This window comes from Amborella trichopoda, chromosome 5 (assembly GCF_054954075.1).
Source record: "Amborella trichopoda isolate Santa Cruz 75 chromosome 5, AtrichopodaSantaCruz75HAP2 v2.0, whole genome shotgun sequence".
NCBI classification, from domain to species: domain Eukaryota; kingdom Viridiplantae; phylum Streptophyta; class Magnoliopsida; order Amborellales; family Amborellaceae; genus Amborella; species Amborella trichopoda.
In genome coordinates, this window is record NC_142340.1 from 23024009 (window position 1) to 23038026 (window position 14018).

Sequence of the window (14018 nt, forward strand, 5' to 3'; positions counted from 1 at the left end):
CCAATGATTGAAAAATGTAAATCTAAGACGCCTCAAGTTGTCCTCTAAAAAATCAGATCATTATGATATTAGATGACCAAGTATGGGATTACAACTGAAGGAGCGTAGCTTGAGTCCCAAAAGAGGACAAATATACAAAAAGCCGTAGAAATGGGCAAAGGAGTGACCTGAAATTTTTTTTTAGAGCAGGCACTCCTCCAGAAAAAACTTGTGCCAAATTCGGACATGGTTCCAAACTCAAAAAAGCCCATTTTCAAAAGTCCATTTTCAAAGTGGTCTTTGAGGGCACATAGAGGGTCCACCATTTTTCAGAGCATATGGACTATACTGTGCCCATGGATCAGCGATGGGCAAGCAACAATCAAACAACATGGTGGGATGACCCTCGAGCAGGTTTTAATGATTTTTCCCAAAACCCATTATTTAAGGACTTGAATTTTTGAAATGTTGTCCTTGACTCAGAGAGCTTTCCATCCTTGTATATATCAAAGGGGATCCTTTCATGGATGAATACTAAGTCATACCAAAATTTAGAGGATCAAAAAGTTTTGAAAGAGTTGCAAGTTGCATGTTTCGAATCCAGTTTTTGAACAATTTCTCACAATCTATGGGTGTTTTGAGTTGAAATTTTGTAGATATGTTCCTTACTTAACCATCTAATCATGAGTATATATTATCGATGGCTTCATGGCAAGACTGAGGATTGAATCCAAGCTTGAATGTGTCCAAAAGAAGAAAAAACTGTTGAATTTTTTTTTATCAATTTTTATTTTTTAATCAGAAATAACTGCTGAATTTTGACCATGGGTCCATGAAATGATCAGAACTCCTTAAATTTTGGAAATTTTTTATCCAAATTTGTGGCAAGTCGATATCCATTCAATTATATCTGTAATTTAACAGAAAGAAATGATGATTAATTATAAAAAACGAGGTACAAAAGTGAAGCAAAAGGGAGATTAAAAAATATACATGAAGAGCTTAAGCTTCGGGCAATGGTTTGAAATTTTCATAGAAACAACCATAGCAAACTTACCCTTTTGGAAGAATGGTGCTAGTAATCCACCCATGTATCACTTAGCTTTTTGACTTTCCACCATTTTTTTTGTTAAAAAAAAAAAAAAAAAAAAAAAAAGCCAACTCTTGAGCCTTATAAATACCCTTGCCCCCTTGGTTGGGTATGTTTTCTGGTACCCAGAGACAACGATGTTATCATGGTGCCATTTGACAAATAACGGGCCCTGGGTTGTGAGAAGTTTTCACCAAATGAAAAGCAAGGACTTAAAGATGGCCCACTACATTCGGGCTTCATTGGCATTGACAGTTGGAGATAATGAAAAGACAAGCTCAAAGAGACATTACAGCCTACTGGATTAACATCAATCGGGAAGGGTTGTACTTCTTGTGGTTGATATTTCATCATAGTTGATTTGACACTTATGCTTGACGTTGCTAAAATCATTGGGCTCTAAGATAAGTTCAAGCAAGGAGTTGGATATTGGATAAGCATCATTCGTGATCTCTAATGCAAAGGGATGGCCATCATCAGGTGAAGTACACGATTATTCAAAATCTTACCCTTATTTTGATTTTTAGATCTCTGCAAATCTTCCAATATTTTAAAGTGTGTATTAGTTGATGTTCGACTTTCCACTAGTTAAATGATGAATTGGTTCGATTTTACGGAAAGCCCTTGTATGTTACCCATTAACATATGACTAAGACCCAAGGCAATAAATTGGGCACCTTAGAGGATTGGCTACCCATGGTCAGTATGCATTGCACGATTAAACATTTGTATAATTGATGTAATGGAGATCATATTGTAATGAATTTTATAAGTTCATTGATGTATAATTTTTCTTTGTAAATTTGAGTAGTGCAGAATATTCAAATGCACATTATACATGTGTAGTTTGATTATCTCCTTTTTGTAGCTTGTTTTGTTCATGTGTAAGGGATCATAATTGAGCTGCATCCTCTCATTTGAGTGTATTTCAAAGTCAATTGCTTGTTGGGTGAGTGTGGCCATTAAATTCCTTATGAGTGCTTGTAAAATGAAATGATATAGTGAAATATGAACTCAGTAGGAATATGGTCCCTATTAGACCATACTAAGCAAACAATGTTTGCTGATACTAGACTGTGTTTGACGTGTTAGGTCAGTCTGGTTGGGAAAAACCTATATTTCTTGGGTATAGAAAACTATCCGATAAGAGTTCTAATAGGTCATCCCTTGATGAGGTCAGAATATGCCCGGATGAGTGAGTCGACGGACTGTGTAACCTTGTGTGTGATGGTGGCCTTCAGAGACAATGGTCAAAGCCTCATCTATGTACCATCATACAACATGCATAATGATAGTCGTTTCGAGAAAACAAGCCACATTTTAGGGTAAAGCTTATGCATGTACGAAAGATACCCTTATGTGCCACAAGAGCTGTGGTCGCATCAGGTTTAGGTGAAGTTGACACGTCTCTAAAGAAGAACTTAAAATCCACAAAACTGAGATTGTGACCCTTTGGCTCATCGGTCAGATTTTGGTGTCCCACTAATGAGCCCCTGCATGGACTATGGGTCATGGGAAACACTAGGTTGGTTGATAAAGTAAGTGTGAACTATAATCCACGGTTGAAGGTGAAGTGCTCCAAATGTTTATTCTTAAACCATATGGATCCTTATCTCATCTAATGAATTTAATTGTGTTTATTTTATGATAATATGATTTTAGAATTATTGTTTGAATTTTTCTAGATCTCTGGATATTTTATTTATAAAATTTGGATTTATAAAAAAGGAGATATTGATTTTTAATATTTTAAATATTCAAATTAATTCTAAAATTATTTATTAATTTTTAAAAAATATTTAAAAATCATTAGGGGCCCATTGTGCACATGGGCCCACCATGCCCTAAGTTGGTGGGGCCAACGTAGCTATCTTTTGGGTGGCACGCCTCACTTTTTAGAGTCTTTCCTATTTTATAGGGTTGAAGTTGATAAGATTAATAACTTTGGCTTAGAGGCCAAGTTATTATGAGATTTGGAAAGGTGATTTATCTTGAGAAAGATCTGAATGAAACTTTTAAAAAGCATGATAAGGCTTGTGCATATTTTTGAATAAAGCATAATTGTAACAATCCTAAAATTTCAAAAAAAAAAAAAAAAAAAAAAAAAAAAAAAAGGAGAAAAGATGCTTTTAAATAGGTGATGGTCTGATTGAGTATGATGGTCCTTGGGGACCATCACTATTTTCAAAACTTTTTGCTTGGTTTAAACTTTTGCTGCTGCTTTTGTTTGCAGCCTTTGCAGTTGCTGCTTGCAGCTGGCCACGTCCTTTAGCGGACGTGGTTTTCATATGTTAAAAGCAGACGCTTAATGCGACACCTCAGGTATGAAGTAGAGCGTAATAAAATATTATAATAATACGTTATAAGAATTTAAATAGGGGAGGTGAGCACTCCCACCCTAAAAAATTTTGAGATCTCTCTTTCTCTGGTCGAAACACAGTGAACTCCTCTCTCGAACCGAATTTTTATCGGAAGCTCCCTCTCAAACATTTGTGGGTAAGTGACATCGTCTTTCTGAAAAATAGTCTATTTTTAATAAATAGTGATATTTCCATCCAGGATCTTTATTTTATAAGTTTTGTGTATAAGTGACCCCATTGTCTCGAAAAATAATCCATTCTTTTTAAAAATGAAATGAAATAATTATTTCTGCTTATTATCATGAATTTTAGGCGCGATAAATTTTATGCGCACGTGACCTCATTATCTTGAAAAATAATCTTTTTAATAAAAATTGTGATATTTTATCTATGTTAGAAATTTTGAATGCTGTAAATTAGAAAAATAAATTTATTTATTTTTCTTGTTTATTGTTAGAAATAAATGTGATATTTCTGCTTTTAGTAAAATTGTGATATTTCTTTTTACTGTTTTGAATATTTAGACATTGTAAAATTCATGTGCAAATGACTGCCTTATTATTTAAAAAAATTGACATTTTTGCAATTGATTATAGTATTGTTGTGAAATGTTTATTTGTGAATTGATATCCCATAAATTGTGATAATTCCGTATTCTTGAAATTCTATAAGAGTTTTTCTATATATATTAAATTGGCAATTATGCTAGAACGTCTTTACGAACTGCTACCTTTCTAAATTTGAGCCCAAAATATTTGATTGGTTAGTTTAGAAATGTTATTGAAAGTGACTGTTATTAATGGTTTAAGTGAAATTCATATTAATGATTTCAGTGATATGTTGAGTACATGATATTGCTGTTTTCAGATGTTTAAAGAGATTTAGAAATAATTTAAGTATGCAAGTGGACTCATCCGGTTCGCCGGTGAGGTATAAGTGGACTTATCTGGGACGCCGGTAGGGATTAAGTGGACTCAGCCGGTACGCCGGTGAGGTATAAGTGGACCTGCAGGGATTAAGTGGCTTATCTGGGACGCCGATAGGGATTAAGTGGACCCATCAGGACGCTGATGGGGTATATAGGTGACCTACTTGGGACACCAGTAGGGTATTTTGTGAAATCCTTTGAATTATGTACTGCCGTTAGAAGTGTTATAAGCATTTCAATTACTCGGATTATACTTAATTATGCATTTATTGAAAGTGAAACTGTTGATACATTTCTGTTAATAGATCTCATTTTGGAAAATATTGATATCTTTCAATCATGATTATTTTTAGGATTATGATGATCACTTACTGAGTAGCCAAACTCATCAAACTATGGTAAACATTTTTCAGGATAACTGTGGATTCATTTTGAGTGCTAGTCAAGATCAACCTTGGAAGATACTGTTGTTGTGCTAGCTTTCTTTATTTACTTTGCAAGACCTCGCCACTGTAAATTTGTCCTATCAATAAATGTATATATGTTTTGTCTGTCACATCTCAAGAATAACAGTATTGTAAATTCTTGGGGTATGACAATAATATTATGATTAATATTATTTTATTTGATTTATATTGATGGTATAATGGTAAAAAAAAAGAGGGGAATAAAGGTTCTAGCACATTCCATATAATGTTGATAACGCATCTATAGAATTAAGGGTTCAAATCTCTCACTCCACAAGTACCTCATGATCAATGATTCATATTCAATCCACATGAAGAAGCAAGCCATAGAAATTCTAAAGAAACTCTAAATCCTATTTTTACACTATAAAAGGAAGACCCCTTGTCTATAATTCTCTACACCAAAACTTTATATCTCTATCTCTCTCTTTCTCATCAATTCTAAAAAGTCTCTCTCTAATCTTGGAAATCTCTCTCTCTCTCTCTCTCTCTCTCTCTCTCTCTCTCTCAAGAAAGCCTAAAGGGACATGCCTCACGATCTTTACCTCTTGGATCTCTCTCTTCCACATGGTGAAAATGGGTTAAGGGTTTAGGTTATAAAGTTCTTTTCTTTTCTATCTCTCAACTATGGATTTATGGCTAGGGTGTAGCAAAAAGAGAATCCATCTCTCTCAAACTGAGTTGCTAAGAGAATTCCGCTAAGGCTTGAGTTTGTGATTAAAAGGAATTCATGTTCCATTGGTGTAGCTTGTTCAAACTAGCTTTCCCGGTTGAGTTTGAAGGTTGACCATTAGATCCCGCGACATCGGAAGGTGGTGACTCAGTGTGGGGGTATAAGAAGCACAATTGAGGTAATCTTCGACACCATCTTTTTGTTTCTTCCATATTTATTTATTATATCTTTTATTCCCAATCATAGGTTGTGTCTTTTCTTTTGTTAGTGAAAAGTGTGACTTGAATGATTTCAAGTTATTGAGATCCTATTGTATTCTTTTATTTTATTTTAAATTATTATATTGTAAAAGGGGAGTGATCTAGACCGTGCAGAAAAGAAAAGAATTTTTTTTTAAAAAAATTATTACATACTCCGGCTAGATCATACATTTCCTTCTTTCATTGCCCACTACAATTACAATATCCTTGCTATAATTTGATTTGCAAGTTGTACTTTCAAGTGTGTTGATAAATTTCAAGGTGTATTGCCTTGTATCTTGTCTACATTGTACTCCATAGAGAATTGGTTTCTATACACTCTCACAATTACAACACATTACAAGTGGTTCAAGGTCCCCATCCTCAGACTACCCAGATTGTTATGTTACACCACACTATAGGTGGTCCAGGGTCTCCATCCTCGAACCACCTATAATGTAGTTAAACACAACAATGTGGGTGGTTTGAGGATGGGGACCTCGGACTGCTAACTGAATGGAGCTTAAGTGAGCGGTCTGAGATTTCCATCCTCGGACCATCTATAATGTGGTTTAACACCACAAGCTGAGCAATTCGAGGATGGGGACCTTGGATTGGTTGCTAACTGTCCTAAAATACATGACACAACCTAGACAATTGAAGAAAACTAATAAAATAAAATAAAATAAAACTAGTCGGGGGATGATATCCCGGACTGAAGCGTATTGTGGACAAAATTTAAAAATACCATAGTAAACAGCATTCCTTATATTTTTTTAGTAAATTTGACTCTTTTATATTTTACCTACTTTTCTTTGTGTTCGCACGTAATTCCAATCTTTTAATCCTGGCCAAAGAAGATGGATATCAAACCCCAAATGTCGGTGCACAACAAAGCATTTAAATAGTGCAACCATTTATTTATGGGAAAATTGTAGCTACCTTTCTTCACCCTACTTTCTAGGTATTATCCCTCCAATACCTTGTAATCACGTCCTTAAATCTTTTTTTATTTTTGCAACCACACCTCAAGTCAAAAAAATAAAGGTCTTTTAGGACTAAAATGCTCCTAATACAACACACTTTTTTTTAAGACAAAAATCAAACGATCTAGAACAACGTGTGTCAAACCGGCTTTTACTATAAATCATGTGCCAGTTTGAGACAATAGTTTTCTTGACCAGCTTTATTTATACAATGTACCGATCTGGTACACATTGTGCCATACTGGGTTATTTTTTAAAATAAAGTTGGTCCAACATAATATGTGCTAGACGACATATTTGCACAAAATGTGTCAAACCAGCATTATTTAAAAATACCAAGTGTATGAGAGAAATGTATTGTAAGGGGTATTTTTATCCTGAAAGATATTAGCTTTTGACTTGATCGTGGTTGCGAAAATAAATAATTTAGGGGCTAATAATGTGATTTAGAAAGTATTGGGGAAGGCGAGCGTGAAGTAGTGGGGCATGCCTAGGAAGTGGGGTCAAGGAGGTATCTATACTTTTTTTTTATTTATCAAAAGTTGAATAGGCAAGTATACACTTGCAATGAAATAACTAAGCTACCTATAATTTTCCATTATTTATCAAAAGTTGAATAGGGAAGTTTACGCTTGTGGTTGGCTGGCCCGCGCACTTCGCCCCACTTGCGCCCCTCGCATGTGAGTGTGAGCGCATGCGGGTGACGCCATGAGTGTATGTATGGATAAAGCGTGAGGTGTTGTGCAATGAAAAACCAATAAATTTAAATTTGAGGTATTACTTACCTTGAAAATTAGGATTCGAACATGTCTGGGTGTTTCACCCTCTTAGATCTCGACATTGCATTGCCATAGAAAACCCTCTGATGTCGCTCTCAGACTCGGTTTGGTTCAACTCTCTCATGTTCTTCGCCGCCTCGATTTCCCCTTGAGTTGCGCATTCACTCTTACTAGGTGTGTCCTATGTTTTCCTCGGTTTGGTTAGAGTTAGTTTAGTGTTTGGTGCGGGTTTGTTTCAGGTAGGTTAAAGTTTGGTTTGGGTAGGTTTAGGTTTGGTTCGAGTTTAGTTGGAATTGACTTGGTGAGTGGGGTATGTGGGTCTTGGATGGGCTAGCGCTTAGGGTTGGGTAATGGGTTGGCTTGGTTTAAGGGTAGACAAAACTTGTGGCTAGAGAGAGGGTCAACCCGAACTCGACAAAATTCCAACAGTACCTACGCTTTGGGGGAATAGATGACGAGAAAAGGTGCTTGGTGAGTAGCCAAAATACCCCAAAGGAGTCCACATGGAGTCCGTTGAGTCAAGCCCGCCTAGGCGCCGATATGGAAGAGCCTCCTTAAGAGGGCTAACCTAGGCTAAATGGTTTAAGTGTCAAGTAGGATAAAGTGTAGGGTAGGGAAAAAAGTATACTATAGTTTAAGGAGTATGATATGGTGGGGGTGGGGAGTATAGTAGGAGTGAATTAGGCTGGGTGTATGGTTAGGTGTGGGGTATAGTGTAGACTAGAGGGCAAGGTACGCAGTAGGATAAGATGTCGGTTGGATAGCTTGGTTAGGGAGTTGTGGTTGGGTTAAAGTTTAGGAAACCCTTGGTTAAGTCATCGGTAACACATCTGCTACCAGTCACAACATACACCCTGTTACTGGCAAGTCTCTTGCCAGTCATGTTACCGAGGTACGCCAAAAGGCTACCCTATCATCTTCTGCAAAAGGCAAGAAAGTTGTCGCTGCTTCTGTGGGTCGTCGTAAGGCTTACCCCCACATTATTACACCATCTCGAGCTTCTATTCTTAGAGAATCAACACACCAAGGCAGAGACCTTGGAGCCTCCACCTCACCCACACACTCTAAGGCTCGTGCGTCATCCACTCGAGCTACACCTTGGGGCAACCTTTGTATTACCTCGAGTAAGCATCCAGGGTCAGGCCGCCTTGGGCCAAAACCTGTACGTATGCATGTGCATCCCACTGCTCAGGGCGATGTCATTCCTACGCCAACCTACGCACATGGAGGACGACCCCCTCATTCTCCCTCTTAGCACACACTTACTCACCTTGTAAGGGGCAAGCTCCCACCTGTTCCCTTATAGACACCTGTTTGCAGTTCTTGGCCTCCTAAGGCCATACCACCTGTTCGAGCCCAAGCTGACCCCCAAGTCACCTAGAATGCTACTTTAAGGGGCGCACACGCGCCACCTTCCCAAACGACCACTCACTCCGACTCAGACACCATCATGAGTTGATCCCTCTCCCACTTGCCCCTTCTCTTTTGGGTGAGTGCCTCGAGCTCTGGTACCCAAATACCTTCCCCAAGAGTACCATCTTGAGCCAGCCCCATCAGCTCGGTCATGTCTCTAGAGCCCAAAAGAGAGCTTGGGGTAAAGATCCGATGGGAGATCGAGTCTTTCGTCCTCCCCGGCCTAGGTTGACCCTAGTTCCTGGCCCACACCCATTGCTTCTCCTGATGGAGACGGCTCTTTCTTGTGTAAGAAAAGCCGATCAGCCGCAGTCCCAATCACAATTCTGACGTGAGGTCCATCAAAGCCTCAAAGCCAAGCACGACAGGGGTTTGCAAATCCTGACCATGGAAGCCACTCAATCAGTCGAGGAAGCCAGCTCTGATGACCCTCTTCACAAGAACCCCTTCTACCCTCTTCGAATCACAGAGCCTGAAGAAGAGGTGCGAGAATCCTGCACAGTGGTCAGTATTATAAGCCACACGTGCTGATGAGCGCTGACTAAAGCCAGCGCCGGCTATGTCCTCCAAATGTCAGCACTAATTGTGCTCCTAACCCATAGCGTCAGTTGCCCTTCTTGAGGTTCAACGTCGATTGAGTCAGCACTCCAAACCATCAACGTCGGTTTCCCCAGCACTGGCTGCACTTCTGTTAGCGCTGGCCCTGTAACAATTGTTCACTTCCCAAGAAACCTTGTTTTCAAAGCCTAGGTTTTTGCACCTCCTTAATGGTCGCACGATTTCAGGAGGTAACAGTACACCTCCCCTACGACGGTTCACCCCCACGACGGTTCATTTCTTGCAACCGTACGCCTTCCACGACGGTCCACCTCCCATGACCGTTCGTCTCCCGCCGAAGCTTCTTCTACACGGCCTAAAAACCTACTGAAAAACCCTCCTGTCTGCGTTTTTCACCTGAACAGCATTAGAACTTCACCGAAAACTTCTGCAAACTTCCCCTAAGTCCCCTGGAACCTTTGCAAAAACCACTGACAACGTCGAAATGTTACCACAATCCCCAGGAAACTTCTTAAAAATCCCTAGAAAACTCTTAAGAGGTGCAGAAATGTTCATAGTTTCACTTCCTGCCTCTTCTATCAAAAGCTGCTACAGCCAGAAGAGTCCTAAAAAACTCCCCGGAGAACTCTCCTTTCCCGCTTCTTTCCCTGCAACTTCACAAAATTCTTGGCAAAGTCTGCACACCGAAGGTCTTCCCTACAAAATCGCTTGGAATCCCACTGTTGGCCAAGAACCTTCCCTTGCAAAACCTTTGCTGGAGTCCCACTGCATGTCAGAACTTCAACCGATCACCCTCTCCTCACCGTTAAGACAATTTTCGCTTAAGTTTTTCTTACCTTGGTGAAAAAGTGAGGGAAAATGGGATCTTACCCCATTATATAGACCACACTACCCTCAAATGCCCCTCACAAACTGGAAATTCCAGTCTCGTCCTAGGGAAGCCAAGCGAAGATGAGCCAGGTCGAGCTTTGACTCGAGGCTCGAGGTAAGTCTCATCAATCCATCTCCAGTGCTGGGTGAATGTCAAACATCCCTAACGCCAGTTGACTTAACACCGGGTGTGTTTTCAAAACAACCCTAACGCCAGTTGACTTAGCGTCGGTTGATTTTACACTGGGTGATTTTATACACGGTGTTGTTCAAATAATGTCACGGGTCGTTCACAGCACCAACTGAGTTTTTAAGAACCTAGCGGCGGTTGTGTTTTTTAGAACTCAATGCCAGTTGAATACTCACAAGAAACCACTAACGTTACACCTGACACCAGCCATATTTTCAGCAACCTATTGTCACCTACTCCAGGTTGACGTCTTGTGCGTCCTACCACTTATTCTTTGTGGGGTTGCACCCAAGCCGTGACCTGTCATCCCCAGTGATGTTGCACCCAGGCGGTTGCACCCAAGCCGTGATGTATCATCACCAGTGATGTTGCACCCAGGCTGGTGCACCCAAGCCGTGACCTATCATCCCCAGTGATGTTGCACCTTGTTGTTGCACCCAAACTGTGGCCTATCATCTCTAATGGAGTTATGAGCTATCCCTCATCCTCATATAAGTCACATCCATACTCAGCTCATTGTCCCCAGTGAAGTTAGGATCATTCTTACCTCTTCAATTTTCGGTGGGTCTATTTCACACCAAGCCACCTTTCACCCTAGAGAGTATGCTTACCCCCCACTAAGCCTTAATGAAGTCTGCTTTTGTTAGTCATCCTTCATCAGGACACCATTTCCAGTTGAGCTCCCAGTTTGTGAATGGTCTTAACCATTTTATCCCCAGGGAGTCGGATTGCCATCCACAAACCTATTCCCCATGAAGCTTCACCTAAATGGTAACCCACACGATGTTCTAGATGCACGACCCTAAACTCCATGGTCCAAACTATATGACCTTAAACTACATGGTCGTAGCTATATGACTTAAAACTGCATAACCACGGTCCAGTTGTATGACCTTAAACCATAGTCTACATCCGAGCCACATGACGATAAAAGGCTCAACACCATAGGCTTAACTATATGACCTTAAACTTCAGCGGAGGTCTAGCCACACGACCTTAAACGGCACTGTCCTAGTTGTATGACTTAAAACTGCATAACCATGGTCCAGCAATATGACCTTAAACCATAGTCTACATCCTAGCCACATGACGATAAAAGGCTCTTCACCATGGTCCAAATTATACAACCTTAAACTATAGCGGAAGTCTAGTTGCATGACCTTAAACTACACGGTCTTAGTTTTATGACTTTAAACTGCATAACCATGGTCTAGCTGTATGACCTTAAATCATAGTGCACGTTCTGGCTGCATGATGATAAACTGCTTTTCACAGGTCCAAGAGGCATGACCATAAACTCGCCCCCACATATGCGCACACGCCTTTTACGTGTACTTTTCACGCAGGCCTTCCCTAACCTACCTCTTAGTGTGCGCGTGCCACCTTCATTACCTCCCCAAAGAGTTCATTCACTTCATCACCATACCTCATTCCTCAGTGAGTCTCACCGGCGCTCACAAAACGGGGAACCATCCTGCCATCCATACTCGTTGTAAGTTAGTACCATCATCCACTCACATTCATACATCATCCATCTCTCATAGGTAGCCTAATGCCAATTTACCAAGTGAATCAAACCGCCACCATACTCACTCCATGGCCTCTACAGCCTACCATTCATCACCACCACGATCCAGCTATATGACCTTAAACCATAGTGCACGTCTTGACCGCATGATGTTAAACTATTCACACAGGTCCCGGAGGCATGACCTTAAACACGCCTTCACACAAAAAAAAAAAAATGGAAAAATAACGAGCATGGTGTACACCTTAAACAAGGGAACACTATGAACAAAAATGACAGACGGACATGGTCACGAAACCATGAGTAAAAGAGTTCCGTGAATAAAAACCAGGCACGATGAAAACCCGAAAGTGCATCATGAGTAAAAATAGATGAAAAGGGTGGACATAACCGAAAGGTTATGAGTAAAAGAGCCCAAAAAAAAAGAAGTTGGTGAAAACCGTTTCCACGACGCCGCTTCCTAAGTTCAAGTGAAAATATGTAAAGGACGTTTGGATCAATAAACAGGTTGATATAGCACTTGTCTCAACAAGCGACTTTAGCCCTCACTCAAAAGAAGAAAGTCCCTGGTGTCATAAATGTCAAGACTCCAAAAATATGAGCTTCAAGGAAAGGATTCACATCGCCTGAGTCCAGTTGCCAAAGGACTCGAAACGTAGAAGACTCATCAAGATGGCAAGACAAGTCTCATGAGGAAGAACATTATTCCCATAAGGTCACAAATACACTCTAGAAACAAACATTACAAAAGGCAAGAAATTGATAAAGCAAGGGGAGAACCTGCCAAAGATGTCAGCTCTCTTAGCCAGCACGACGAGACCTTCGGGATCGGCTAATAGAACCTGCCCCTGACTAGACTCGGTAGACAAGACCCATAGTGGTACTCTGAATGTCAAAAGCAAACCTAGAGTAGCTGCAAACAATGCCTACCAAATCAAACCAACGAACCCAGACCAAATGGGAACAATGACCATCTACGTGGCACTCAATTGCCAGACAGGCCTGATTTTGACTGATGAGGTTTATACAAAACCCTCAACATCAAAATCACCAATAGTCCACACGAGGGTGAGGACTTCGACAAGATCCCTCAATAATGTCTCTTCTTCCCTTAAAGTATCCATGAACAGACCCGCAAACAATGCATCCCTACGTCTGAGCAGCCTAGTGACACCATTACGTGAATCTCCTAGGCGTGCACGTGATCCTGTGGCTAGGAAAAAAAATAGTAAAAGGCGAAAGAAATTTTTCAAATGATTGACCTGCTTACTTATCTTGAAGCACAACATTTGGTGGGGCAAGTTGTTTAAATGCATTTTTCAGCACCTTGGTCCCTTATAGGAAGGAGGTTAATAAAGCCTACAAAAAAGTGGAAATTCCCAACATTCTCATAATGGCCCTAGAATTGCTCAAGATATTCATCGGCACTTCAAATGACCACCTGCCAAGTTTTATCGCCATCAGACAAGTCTAAGGCAGTGAACACAAAGAAAAACATTTCAGCAAAATTGGTCTGTAACACCCTGAAATGGATCCCGTAACCAAATCTATACTTTTGGTGTGTTAAACAGTTGTGGGACCACCTCCATTAGATCCGTCATGGTCAAAAACCCCTATGGGTCAAGTTTCGGCTTAATCGGGCACTCCCGGACAAAGTTATGGGTAACAGACTAAAAAGGGGTAGGCCGCACACTATTCTTGTGTGGCCTCACTACACTTAAACACCATTAAAGGTGGTTGTTTTTACAGTCACAGGTAGTCACTTTCGAGGCCCATATCTCACTCGTTCTAAGTAGGATAGGTCCAAATTTGGTGAGCGTGTTCATCTAATCAAGACGAACAATTCGATATGCGGTACGCCCCATGACAACTCCCGAGCAGAGAGAAAAACTAAATGAAAGTTACTGATTCGTGAAGGAAGTGGCAGGAAATTCAGCAACAGCACGCCTCATTCAAGT